The 13,506-nt window shown below is 35.4% G+C and overlaps 1 protein-coding gene across 2 annotated transcripts in view; it reads left to right on the forward strand.

Annotated features, from left to right (window-relative positions):
* NTN4 (netrin 4) overlaps positions 1-13,506 on the forward strand; it is a 94,065-nt gene that overhangs the window by 46,000 nt on the left and 34,559 nt on the right. The window lies entirely within an intron of this gene.

The raw sequence follows: 13,506 nt of genomic DNA on the forward strand, positions 1-13,506 counted from the left end.
GGATAAAAATGCCTGAAAGCTAAAATGTTGGTTTCAGAGCTGCCATCACTGAAAGTAAAATATAAGCCAATAGGAAAGTAAGATTGATTCTCTAAATATAATATTTGTACATTCAACTTTTCATGAATATGCTTTGCTGAATGGGAAACGCATGTATATTTAGGTCAAAACTGGGGCATTGTAAAGGTACAGAAAGGACTTTCTTTAACACGTGTAAGCTGCTAATTCTATAAATTAGGGAAACAAGTTAAATTTGACTTCTGTTTCTTACTATAAGGTGCTTCTCAGATATCTCACTTTGCCTATTTTCTTATGAATATTGCTTTTCAGTGTAGCATTTTGGGGTGCAGCCTATGAATAGTTGGGAGCCTGGATTCAGAGCTCTGGGTCCGGAAATCCTAGTTTCCCTTTTTAACTGCTAATATAATGGGGTGAGGGGGAACCTTCATGGGAAGAGAAAAGCTGAGGTTACAGATAGGTATCTGACTTCTGGTTCACAGCCCCAGGTCTCCTATCTCTATGGTATTTCATTTGTGTCTTGCCAATTTTATAAGAGCTGGAAATGTACTTCAATTTGTCCTAAAACAATGACATACAGTAGACGATAAGCTGTAATTTAAGTTCTCATTCCCTTTTACAAGGAGAATTTTTAGTGACCAGACACATAAAGTTAGAATACACACGCGCGCGCGCTCGCGCGCACACACACACACACACACACACACACACACCATAATTATTCCACTAGACAGAGAAAATTCACAACCATTTCAAATAGTGAGAAAAACAAGTTCTGTTAACCCTGGCATTCTAAACCTTATTACTATAGTTGGAACTACAGTTGTATTATATCTTAGCAATGTCAATACTTTAATGGAATAAAACAGTACATGTGTGGATGTGTAGAAGGACTATAGTATTTGTTAACTCATAAGACGATTTTTTTTCAGTTATATGGAATTCTGATATCTTTTTAACTTTTCTCTCCAACTCTTTAGATAGAAAAAACAGAAAATCATGGTTTCAAAAACTACAATTATTTAGTTTTAAGAGAGCCCACATATTAAAAATGGAAAAAAACATTATATTTGTTCCACTATTAAATATTTTAAATATAATACAAACAATAACAAATTTGTCACGAGTAAACACTGATCAAGTGTCCTTGCCTTTTACGTTGGCATCTCTAAGGGCACGACTACTAGACATGTAGTTTAGCTGGCTAGGTCAGCTCGGAGAATTCCTAAAGGGCAGTGGTTTCATTGCTTCCCAGGTAAGGCCCTGATAGGCATTAAAATTAAAGAGAACATGGAATCCTAGTATTTCCATATGCTGAATAAAGGCTAAAGATGGTAGTTGTAGCCTGTTTATCTTCTTATTATCATTTGTAGTTTATTCAATTTTCAAGTGTAATAAAAAAGGGAACTTGACTGTGGGATTACACTTTGCCACCTAACTTCACTAACGCACAAAGCAAGGAATTACAGCCTCTTTTGTGGTTTAGGTTATTAGTGGACTTGACACAAAAACCTCAATTATTCTTCTGTCCTTCCAGAGTCTCCTGTACTTCTCTCAATTAAAACATTTACCTCACTGTATTGTAATAATTTGCTTACATATCCAACTTTCCCTCTCTGCTAAACTGTCTAATTGTTTAACAGCAAATACTGGGCCCTTCACAATGTCTAACATAAAATAGGTTCAAAACATCCTCGGTCAACATATGAATAAATGAATCAGTGACATTTTTAAAATGAGAGATTCATTTCAGATAATAATGTTAATAACCTTGATAATAATGATTGTTCTTGACTGACTGTCACCATCTACATACGTGTTCTCTTTTAATCGTCAAACATACACATGGGGCCAGTATCATTATTTTATAGGTAGGAAAATATATCTCGTTATTAAGGAATTTATCCAAGATTATTGAGAGCAGAGATTAGAAACCCATGTGTCTAAATCCAAAATGTATTCTCTTTATGTCTCATCTGTCCACGTGATGCTAAGAAAAGAACCCAATTTAAAAATAGGCAAAGATTTGAATGGACATTTTTCCAAGGAAGATATGCAAAATGGCCAATAAGCACATGAAAGGATGCTTGCCATCCTTAGTCATTAGGAAAATGCAAATCAAAACCACAATGAGATACCCCTTCACATCCACTAGGATGACTATAATCAAAAAGACATAATAGCAAGTGTTGATGAGCATGTGGAGAAACTGGAACCCGCATACATTGCTGGTAGGAATGTAAAATATTGCTGCTGCTGTGGAAAACAGTCTGGCAGCTCCTGAAAAGTTTAATCTGAAGTTACCATCTGCCCCAGCAATTCTACTTCTCAGTATATACCCAAGTGAACAGAAAACCTACGTCTACACAAAATCTTGTACAGAAATGTTCGCAGCAGCATTATTCATAGTTCGCAGCAGCATTATTCATAGTAGCCCCAAAGCAGAAACAACCCAATGTCCATCAACTGCTGACTGAATGTGCAAAATGTGGTACATCCATACAATGGAGTATTATCCAACCACAAAAAGGAATGAAGTACTGGTACATGCTACACCGTGAATAAACCTTGAAAACATTATGGTAAATGAAAGAAGCCAAACACAAAAGGACACATATCGTATTATTCATTTTATAATAAATGTCCAGAATAGGGAAATCCATAAAGACAAAAGATGTGAGTGGTTTCCAGTAGTTGGAACTCAGGGAAGAATGGAAAATGACTGCTTAGTGGCACAAGGTTTCTTTTGGGGGCAATGAAAATGCTCTAGAATTAGATGTTGGTAATGATTGCACAATTTTTTTAATATCCTAAAACCCACTGAATTGTATGTTTTAAAGTGGTTAAAATAATGAATTTTATGTTATGTGAACATAACCTCAATAAAAAAAATCAATAACTGAAAAACAAGCAAACAAACAAAAAAACCATGACTGGTTACATACAAATTTATAGCATGAATATATTTCTTTTCAAGTCCCAGTGATTAAGCTGACTGTTTTAAAAAGCAATAGTTTTGGATAGATAAGTATTGAAGAAAACGAATTCTTTCAATAGCTATGGCTGTTGTTTCTGGCCATGTGCAGATGATCACAGATTTGTTAATGACTCCACATTCTAACAGAGTTGCCAAACAAGCCTAAGTTTTTAATAAATCAGTATTTCCACCGCGATCTTTCAGATAAGCATACTCAATAATGAAGACAATGTTTTGTAGGGTTCACCTAGAAACAAGCAATTTTTCAATATGAAAAGAAGCATGTGAATGAATTAATTCAACAACAAAAGACTATGGAAGAAAACATGCCCTAGCAACTGGCTTCTTGTACTACCATCAGGGCCTCATTTATCTTAGACAAGTCAACTTTTGTAACACTCTCTGCACTGTATAGAATACTGAGTGACAGTCAAACAGAGCTGTCAAGAAAAAAGGAAAACAGTGGGAAATGTGAACTAGCATGAATTAAAAAAAAAAAAAAAAAAAAAAAAAACTTTTTAAGAGAATGCAAAATAGTCTGTGACAAGGAATTTTCCTTTAAAATAACCAGAAGCTACGTGAACACATTGAGCAAGTGAATGTCAATGGGGGGTGAAAGTACTCAATAATCCCCCACAGCATTTCTAACAGAACTTACCTGGCCCCCAACTAATTATAAAAACCCATCTAAATCCTAAAAGACATTGAACAAAACCACACAAAACCTTCCTTCATTATCCAACCAAATGCTACTTGACAGAGAAGTTGCTTACAAAATGAGTTTTAGCAGTTTTTTGCCTTAACTCAGTTTCCCAGGTTCTTGCCCTATAGTTGTGTTAATAGTTTTAAAAGTATATTAGAAATTCTATATCATTAATTCCACTTTTGCTATTTCTAAAGTTATTTAAATTAAATAGGTACTAAGAAATTGAGATTGATAGGGTCCCTTTTCCCCTCATTGAGATTTTTATCATAGGAAGTTATCTTAGGTGTTTGTGGGAAGGGAAGAAATCCTCCTGATGACATTACTGTTCTAAGATGGAGCCTCTAATATTTTAAGACTCTCTTGGGAGTTTTGTTCCCTGTTCTGCCACTGATTTGCATTGTGACTTAGAAAAGTTTAAATATAAAAAGACAAGTATAAAGTGAAATTATGTAGAGACTTAACTGAGATCAAATGAAGAGCAGAGATGGAGTGAGTCGGATGACTATTTGTAACTGTCCTTAGGAACTCCACACAGCGACCAGGTCGTAATTTGGTTTAAAAGAAATTTCAAATTACTTAGCTGTTTATTGGGGTGATAGTTGTTAGCAAAGTTACGCTGTATACTGAGATAGTTTCTTATATAGGAAACTTAAAGTCTGTCTATGGACAAGAACTATAGCAAGAAGTCAGTGATATTTGTCAATCTTGTTCTATATCTTGCAGCTGAAGAAATTGTGGCTTTTATAGAGGAGAAAGGAAGCTAATTTGATATTTTAAGGCAAGGAAGTCTTAGATATACTGAAAGAAACGTCTTAAAATCAGAGTGCCTTACTTTATTGCCACTGTATATAAGTACATCTGAAATGAAATTATGCATATAACCTAGGATAACTTATAGGATTTAGCCAAATAAAGGTATCTATTGGATAGACATCATTTTTGAAAGCCCAGTCATCAGAAATAATTCTTAAAACCCATTGGAAACAAAGAACAAACAGTTCTATGCAATGAAGTAAAGGTAGAAAAATATCTCCTAAGTTGGTGGTAGTATGATCTTATCTAGATGTAATCTTCATAAGCTTTCTGGGCATTACAATTTTCAGTTCAATGCTATTTAGATTTTTATGGCAGAAATACTTATTACAGTCACCAAAGGAAAGATAAAGTGCCTGATGATACGGAAAAGAGGAAGCGAGTAGAATTAATCTGTGAAAATATTAGGTTGGTGCAAAAGTAATTGAGGTTTTTGCCATTTTAACATTTTAAACCACAATTACTTTTGCACCAATCTAATATAAGATATTCAAAACCCATTTAGCTATATAAAGCATGTTGAAATTCCAGTTTTAGAAGTACATCCCCAAGTAGTCTTGATAGAAGAACTTTAGTGGAGGATAAGAAATGGCAGTGATAAAGGATACATTTTTAAAAAGTAAAGTCATGATTCTAACACAGATATAAAATAAACATGTGTCCACAATTTTATTTACCTCATTAATTAATAAGAGACTGGTAAGACATTATAAGTGGTTCAAGGGGAAAATGCAAAGAACCACACATACATAGGCAAATAAAGAATGCTGAAATATATTTACAAATAGATGCAAAAAAGGTCAATACTAAGGGCAACGATCCATTGCGTTCTACCAGACAACTGCTTTGCATTTCTATGAATAAGAATTATTTGCATTATTATTAATTTTCTACAATTTAGAGAGCTATAAGATAGTTCAATGCTAATAAAAGGCAGCGATAACTCAGAACATGATAAAACACTCAGTCACCTTTTTTGGGGGGAGGGAAGGGGCCATTTCAAGATCTTTCACAATTTTTCCCAACAGAGAGAATATTTTTTATTAATTAGGGGAATATGCAAAGAAAGGATATTCTGATAATGCGGTTTCCCAAATGATGCTACATTTGAACGACTTACACCATGGTTATCAATAAAAATGGTTTCTATCCCTGAACTCACAAAAAGAGAGACTTGCTTTGTTCTAGGAAATCATTACTCTGAATGATAATAGAATCCGACGTAAAATTACTCAAGAGCCCACAATTTAAAGTGTTCACTAACAAAAAATATACTGTTGAACCAACAGTACATTTTAAAACAGTTAGGAATATTTTAAAACCTTCTTTCACTTAGCTTTTTAAGTGAGGTTATTTAATTAACAATATTTTTAAACGTGTTTTTTGCAATTTATTTGAAAGGCCCAAATTATGCTTTTCTCTGCCCTGGAGCAGTTTCTGCCTTCCTTTCTGCCTTCCTCTCCACCTTCCTCTCCGTCTTTCTCTCTGCCTTCCTTTCTGATGGGTGGGTCTGGGGGGTGTTGGTTTTGCTTTATTTTGTTTTGGTTTTGATTAATCATCTACTTTTCACAAACGGGGCCATGATGTATGTTAAAGGATAAACCTTAAAAATTGATTTTGATTCTCACTTCTAGCTGTAATACTGTAAAACACAGGTGTGCTGGACCACATCTTTAAGCAATTTTGGCATTAATACTCATAATTTGGAGTACACAGATTTGGTAGTATTTGGAAATTTTGTACGTGTGTATGCATGCTTCTGAATACTCCTTTAACTCCAGGTAAACTGCCATTTAGATGTATAAATCAAAGCTTTGAGGCACACAAAATTTTGTACATGAGAAAATAAAAATAAGCCAGCAAAATTGACCTAAATTATTAGGGTATGCACAGTGTTCTCACCGTTCTTCATAACCTAAATTAAAATTGACTGTAAAAGCCATCACACGACATGATATTACTGTCCCTCCCAGCTCATAGCTGATAGGGAGAGTAAATAACATAAAGGAGGTGCTATCTACAAGGACCAAATCTCTAATTAGAGTTCAGTTATATTCCTATTATCATCTTCTTTTAAATTTCTGATACGTAGGGCTTGTTAACACTTGCATGATCAGTGCACAGATAGGTTTTACACTGAATCAGTCAGGATCTAAAAGGATTCTCTACCCCTACATGCCCTGAACTTACTATGCCCGGTGTGGGAAATGGGGGCCAATCTCCCTGTAGTCACCTAGCCGCAAAGCGCCTTGGCTTCTCCCAGAGGAGCAGGACTAATAATCTATTCAAGAACAGAGCACTCACTCATGAAATGGCTCACTTTGAGTACACTCCAGCCTTTGTCCTGAAGAACTTTTCATGCACAAATTGGTTTGGAACACACGAATTTTGTTTAGGTAACACCCTGAAGAGAGTTGGCCAAAGTGGAACCCTCAAAAATCCTACTTCCCAGGGTCTTATAATAGTATAGTTTAGGGATTAAGGTGGTGACTCTAGAATTCAAATACGTCTACCACCTATTGCCTTTGTGACCTTAGGCAAATTATTTAAATTTGAACTTCAGTTTTCTCATGTGTGAAATGGCAATGATAACTGTATCTACCTTACCTTGTGTAAATCCAATGAGTTATTATTTATACAATGTCTAGAACAGTGCCCGGTACATAGTACTCCCCAATATTAGCTACTACTACTATTATTGTTATTATTTATCATCATTATCATTATTCTCTCTCCCATTTCCCTCCATGACTGACCCACATTCCTATGGCTTACAGTAAGTTTCTCAGAGCAACAAACAATGACCACCACGCATAAGAAGAATGTCCCAGCATGCCTTGCTAGTATACCTCTTATAGGAAGCAGTCTGGGCAAAAGTGAATGTCTTTAAATCCCACTTTACCCCAAATCCTGCTTTGTGACAAACAATTGAAAGTATCCCATTCCCACTTCAAATACATAATTAGCAACCTGCCTTCTTGGGAAGTTTTTAAAATGGAACTAAATTCCATACCTAAGGTTCTCAATTCTCCATTAAATATATATTGGCTGAATGAAAAATAGTAACACATATTTGTTGAAAACCTATTATATGTCAGTTATTGGGGATTCAGAGAAATTTAACCCACTGTTTCTTTCCTGCAAGGGCTTACAGTCTAGTGGAGAAAGGCAGAGAAACACATGATTACCATACAGTGTACTAAATGCAGTTTCCTTATGAAATTTGCATTGGCTCCATTCATGCTTTTTTCCAGTTCTGTCAGCCAGAGCAAGTTTCTTGGCAAAATAGTGAAGTAGGCATAGCTTATCTTTGGCTCCTTTCCTCTCCCCTTAAGACATTTCCTTTCCCTCCTTCTGGAAGTCATTTCCTCATCTAGGCAACTCTTAGTCCAGTTCTAGGTTTGAGAACAGATGACAGGAATCCCTTGCTGCCATGTTTGTTGCTAATAATTTAAGGATTTTCTCCTTCTGAGTGTAAGTGCATTCTTGTAGGGAGCTCCTAAAATACCTTTGAAGAGCTGAAGGAATGAATCTCCACAGGAAGAATTTCAGGCAACTGGCTAGCTGGGAAGAGAGAAATCTCAAAGTACTGGCCAATTTTCATTCTTGAATCATAATTGCTTCTGCTCTATACCTACCTTTATTTTACTGCCCAGGCTTTCTGACAAGAGCTGTTTTCTCTAGTGTTCAAGTACAGACTAATGAATAGATTGTAGAGCTTTTCAATTACTTGCATTCTTGCTACATATATTATTGGGCAAGGCTTTGGAATACTCAGGCTTCAAACCTATTTTGCGCCTCTGACAGTATGTTTCAAGCCCCCTTTTCCATCAAACTCAATTATTATGCTTCAGATTCACCATAGAATTCCCTCTCTTCTGTTAAATTGAAACATGCAAACCTTTCGTGGGGAGAAGGAATGTTTTATTCGTTAATGAAAAGACATGTTTTCCTCACAATGCTTTCTATTCAAAGGTTAGTGCTGTAGCATTGTTGTGCGTGTCTTTGTCCTGCATACGAGGAGCAGGTTGTAACAGGCTAGGCTGTTATTAGAATTTATCTCTTTTCATGCATAAGAAGTTCATTCTTTTAAAGGTTAATCCTTTTCTCTAAAAGGGACATATCTCTTTAGAAATTAATCAGCTTTTGCCTTCACCTTTTGTCTTAAAATTCCTGCATGGCATTGTTCCACTTCTAAATCATTTGTCATAGCCAAATGGAGGTCCATGAAATGCTGCAGCTGCCTTTAAGTGAGCATTTTTCTTTGGTTCGTACAACAGGTACTGTTTGCATCCTCTTTTTACAAACATTTTTTCAAGTTCCAATGACAGTATGACAGAAGATTCATTTTTCATTGGAATTCAAAGTGGAATGGTAAAGAATGAAAATAAAATCATGTATATGTAAACAATAATGGCACAGTAGCACTAGGAAATTACTCAATTTATGAAATTCAAGACTTTCTGAATACTTAGCTGTAATATCTTCTTTTTCCCCACTAACTTTCATTATAATTTTTAGGCGGAAAATTTCTTGGAAAGCAGTTGGGAAGCAAATTTTATCACACATTCCTAAAAGAATTTAGTTACTGTGCTTCCTCCAAAGCATTCACCAGACTGATTTTTTTGCTTTGATAATTCCATTATGGTAAATGTCACTAGATGACGAAGTATACCTTTATTTGGAAGGCGGGAGCTAGAATATTTAGCCTATGATTTCTTTAGTCACAAACAATGGGGGAAATGCAGTAAAGAAAGAGGAAAAGGGTAGGAGAAAAATCAGAAAGAATAGAACTTAGTTTAGGTATGGTCAGTATGGACAAATGAAAGTCTGTCTTCAGAGACTATCTATTAACATTCACTTTTTCATTTGTGTCACAAGTAGTGCCTGCAGGAAAGAAGAGATATTCTCCCAGCTCTCTCTTGTTTGATTTCCGGATGATCTGGAAATGATGAGATGGCAACAGGACCCAGCCATATGACGTTTTCTCTGGTAGCTCAGAAAGGATGGTGGGTAGTTGCCTCCAGCCAAGCAGCATTCACAACATAGAGAACAAAACCTTAAAATCATAGAACCTTAAGCCTGGAAGGACCCCAAAAGTTGTCTTAGCCAACTGCCGTCTAATGTTTAAATATTCTACAACATCTTGATAAGTAATTATGCAACCCATATGCCTGACACTGTGTGCATGCTCACAACCTCTTGCCATAGCCAATTTCCTCAGCTCCATGACTATTAGACTATTAGAAGGTCTTCTGCCCACGCCCCCCCGCCACACATACACACAAAAAGGAACAATGAAAAAGCAGTTTTTCTCGGTAAGATCTGTACATCTTACAATGATGGATTTGAAAGATAATAATTTCCTCATTTTGCCCCTCACCTAGATTCCTATGTCCGTCACCTCAAATATGAAAAAATGGTATTTTCTTTTCTGTGTCTATTTGGCTCTAATATATATCTGTCACCAAACTGCACAGCTATTAATGAACATGCAGTTTTAATAATACCTTCAATTACTGTCTCAAAATTTATATGAGCCCTTCCCTGTAAGATAAATATGCTAAAAATGACTTACAAGTAGGTTAATATTGGTAACAAATAATTTTAGATATAGGTATGAAAATTTTTGACATCAACACAATAAAGTACTCTTGGTATAATAGAGGGGGTTATGAAACTCACAGAATATCCAAAGTGCCAAGGTGTGCCTTTTACATAATTAGGATGTATAGATTTGTTGGTAAAGTAGATTTCTCATTTTCCAATTGGTGTCCAGCCAGACACCACTGTTCTTCCGCCAGGCCTTGAGTTCATTATCCCATTTTCCTGCCCTTTATCTAGTTCATGTTTGTGTACCAAACATGAGCTATGTTTAACTTGTTACTAAAGTTTCCTTTTTCTGTTTTTTTTTCAATGAAGACCTCGTTTTACTTGCACATTTTTCACGAGCATCAAATAGTGGGTAATCTTTCAAGCTTGAACAGTAACAGTTGTATCGCTGAGGAAGGATTTCTTGTTTCAAATGATCTAGGCAATGATTTACAGCTATTTTTGGTAATACTCAAAATGACAGCTCCTTGAATTTTTCTGTGTGCAGAAAAATTTGCTAGGCTAGCATCTTTCAGACCCTGGGAGGTTCATCCCCATTCTCAGCATGTGGGAACAAGGGCATGTTCTGAAATCCTTACTCCAGAGGGAAGTGACCTGTCCACATTATCTTGTGATACATGTGAATGTTTGATGAGGCTTCCCTAAATGTCTGTGACCTCCTGATGCCTGGAATTTATGGGACAGAGCTAACCTCTAAGTTGGGTGAGATTAGTTATAGGCTTTGGACATTCCAACACCAAACCTCATAAACTGACCTAAAATGATAGTTTAGTTCCTTTAAAGAAAACTAACAATACTTTGCAGCATCTACCTTAATATAGTACTCTATAAATGGTTGTTAAAGAGCAAAGAGAATGCCAAAGGCAGCAAATAAAAATTAACAATCTTTTTAAAATTCTGAACATTGTCAGAAAATACATGTGGATCCCACTGGCTGTTGGAAAGCATAAGCTAGGGTAAAAAAATATGGAAAAGAAGTAGTAAAGAAGGAAGGGGAAGAAAGAACTTAACAGATGGGATGTGGAGGACAGCATAGGGAATAGGCTCAATGGAATTTTAACAGCTATATACGATGCCAGAGGCGGGTACTAGATTGGGGTGGGGGGTTATTACTTTGTGGGGTGTAAATGTCTAACTATTACATTGTTTTGTACACCTAATGAAACTAATAAAAGCGAGAGAGAGAAACAGAGAGACAGAGAGAGAGAGAGAGAGAAACTAACAGACAGGATAGAAGTGAGGCAGAAAGACATTTTTTAAAAAAAGAAGAGTATTTAATATATTTTTCAATCCTTTCCTTATTTGAAAATCTTCAATGGATCTTCTGTATCTACAGGATAAATTCTAGCTAGCATTCTTAAGCTGATATATTATGTGTTCCATGGTCTAGTTAGAACCTACCTCTCCAACACATGCTCTCTGACTTACTTATTGACTATCCCAAGAATATTCCTCTGGGATTCTTGTCTTCTTGACTTTGCTTTCTAAGACAAATCCTATAAGCTGTTTTTAAGACGCAGCCTCAGGGACTACACTTAGAAGTTTTATACAGATAGAATATATTGACCTTGGTCTCTACCATATTTGTTTCAGATTTCTTAACATTTTCTCAAATGCCCTCCTCAGATAATACTCTATATAATCCCCTAAATGGCAGTAATGGATTAGGGATGGTTTATTCTAATAATTCTGACTCTAATTCTGTCAAATATTTTTCTCCTGGCATTTTGTGTGTGTGTGTGTGTGTGTGTGTGTGTGCATTACAGGTTATAAAATTTAGACAATTAACAAAACTTCTTTTCCCACCAATGTTCATTATGCTACTAACTTCCATCAGCTATATAAGTATGCCTTCACCTCACAAAACTCTTTAACTTTGGAAGATTTTCTTACTCTGTTTTTCCAAAGACTCCATTTTGTTTGAAATCAGCATCTAGTACAAGTAAACAAAGAATCATCAGTTTTTACTGAGAGTCTTTAAAGAATCTTAGCATGCAGAAGTTATTTGATAAAGAGTCTCTTTTTTCGTGATGATAAGGAATGTTGAATTTAAAATATTTTATAAAAGCAGTAGAACTGGAGCATTTTTACCAGAATATATATGAAAAACCAGATATTCAGGAACTAAGATGAAAAAACCTCACTCTTATACAGCAGTAGAAATTGAAATCCTGCAGATCTCCAAATTTAAGTTCAAATTTGTCTTTAGAGCTTGCATGGATGTGTGACTGGAGATGTATAGTAAACTCTAGCAACTCCATGTGACTTTACATATAAACAGATCCTAGCAAAGATAGTCATGAAGAGAAACCCAAGAAAATAGGTAACTATAACTCAACTCACACTTGAGCACTCCAAGACCAAAACCAATAAATTGAATATATAACATTAGTTGAGTTTCTATAAAGAAAGTTAACAAAAACTTTTGCAATATCACGGTATTCTAAGGAGAACCAATTTCACCCTCGTAAAAAAAAAAAAAAATCTATATACTTACTAATCCCTAAAAGCTAAAAGAACAGCTATAATTAATTTTCATTAAGCACAAAAAACCTTACATTCCAATATACAAAAATGAAAGTTAGCAATATGGCCACCAAAATCGTTTTTTTATGAAATTTTCCAGATTATAACTCTTAGGCCTCATGTAGCCTGCAGTATTCCAAGCCCTATATAATTCTTGCGCTTGAATATTATGTGAGTATAAGGTCCATAATAGTTATATAACACATTTGGATAATGCATATGCTATTTCCAGAGTGCCTTCACAAGTAGAACCAATGACATATATACTAAGAGAATTAAAAGAGAAAGGGGCTCTGGGTAAAATAGCACAACTTACTGGAATGCTAAATTAGGTCAAGCGGTAGTACCTCAATGTATTGGTGTAAGTATTTCCAGACTTATTGAACTCTAGGGATGCATTTTGAGTCTGGCCACTCTAAGACATGTCATTTTTAGGAGTTCCTTTATTATTGCAGTTAAAATATTTTAGATTTTTCCCTAGCCTCCTAGCACCACACCTTGGTTCATTTTATTTCCTCATCCTGGGAACTTTCTTCCCTTCTGTCTGTCAGAAATACTGCTCATCTTCAAGGACCAGCTCAAAAGTAACCCTTTTCATAAAGCCCTCCAGAACCTCCAACCTATGGTAATTTCTGCATCTTCTGAATTCCAATATCATTTTGTTTCTTAGGTATTTATTTACTGTAGCTTATCTGTAATTTTTTTCTAGTAAATCTTTTTTTCCTCCAGCTACATATACTTTTCTTAAAGGTAGAAATTACATTTTGTAATGCTCTGGATACCAGACATTGCCTAACATAATGACTCTCCGTTGTAGATATTCATTAAATATTTGTTGACTGGTTGATATAAT

Source organism: Rhinolophus ferrumequinum, chromosome 10 (assembly GCF_004115265.2).
Source record: "Rhinolophus ferrumequinum isolate MPI-CBG mRhiFer1 chromosome 10, mRhiFer1_v1.p, whole genome shotgun sequence".
Taxonomy (NCBI): domain Eukaryota; kingdom Metazoa; phylum Chordata; class Mammalia; order Chiroptera; family Rhinolophidae; genus Rhinolophus; species Rhinolophus ferrumequinum.